Below are 1,151 nucleotides of genomic sequence, written 5' to 3'. Positions count from 1 at the left end.
GCGCGCGCGCGCGCTATGCAGAATACCAGCAATAAATATATTTTACGTTGGAGGAGAGGAAAGAATGTGTGGGCCCGTCTTGAGATGAGACGTGAAGATGAAATTACCCGATTCTTTTCTAATTAGAATTCAAGACAGACGGAGAAGGCATGCACTTTTTCAATTATGGAGATGGCGGAGTTTTGTGTGGGCAAAAACGCCATTTTCTGTTGGTTATCAGGTGATTTCTGTCGGTAGTGATACTCTCGTATTTTGTGAAATAAACAGACACGGAAATGGAAACGGAGAAAATGGGAATTCCAAAAAAGATAAAGCATCAACAATCCGGTTGGAGACAAAGGTGGTTCAACTCAATTCAACTTGGACCATTCCGCTAAGCTCAGCCAAGATCTTTTTCTGGAGGACACGAAGTTAGTGGCAGTGACGTAAGAGCGATTACAGGATATCGTCTGTCGCCCGTGTATGGTGGGTCTTGGGAGGGGGGGCGAGGCTCCATTAGGACGCGGGCTGCATGGAAGTGGTCGATTAGGGGTAAGGAGTTAGCAAATGGGAGATTAAAAGATGTAGGTAGGGGGAAGGGATGAGGAGGAGGGATGGATGAGAGGGGGGGAGGGGTGAGGGAAAAAGAAAGGGGTAAGAATGAGAACAAGCGCCTGATAAAAGGAAGTCATCCTATAAAGCGTTTGGAGATGCCTGAAACGGGACATCTAAAAGGATCAACAAGTGCAGCTGACGAGACGGCTGTGCCAAGGCGAGGTCAAGGGAGAGACGCCCGTGATTCGCGCTCGTCGTCCCCCAAAGGGTGGCGACGGGAGTGCCAGTGACAGGCATTCAAAAGCGAGTGTCAGCGCCAGGGAAGGTGAAGTAGGTCACCCTCAGAGAGGTGCATGCAGCCGCGGCGGGTTGCAAGCAGCGCCAGTGATTGCAAGGCCGGGCTGCTGGTCATTATTCATCCTCACGTGGAGTCTCGCGGGATGTGAAGTTGGAGTTGGTCACGTGGTGTGTCTTGCCGGGACTTGATCATGATTCAGAAAGGAGATATTGTTGGCGGAGGAACAAAGGCCATTGTTTCATATCACGGCGGCCGGAAAGGGAAAGGATATTAATTAATGATTTGGTGCTGGTAACGAGTGCGAGAGAGGGAGGGCGGG

The 1,151-nt window shown here is 50.5% G+C and overlaps 1 long non-coding RNA gene across 3 annotated transcripts in view; it reads right to left on the bottom strand.

Moving 5' to 3' along the window:
• Positions 1-1,151, bottom strand: part of LOC119589055 — a 64,075-nt gene that overhangs the window by 26,630 nt on the left and 36,294 nt on the right. The window lies entirely within an intron of this gene.

This window comes from Penaeus monodon, chromosome 25, assembly GCF_015228065.2.
Source record: "Penaeus monodon isolate SGIC_2016 chromosome 25, NSTDA_Pmon_1, whole genome shotgun sequence".
NCBI lineage: Eukaryota > Metazoa > Arthropoda > Malacostraca > Decapoda > Penaeidae > Penaeus > Penaeus monodon.
This window is presented reverse-complemented; position numbering and strand designations above follow the sequence as displayed.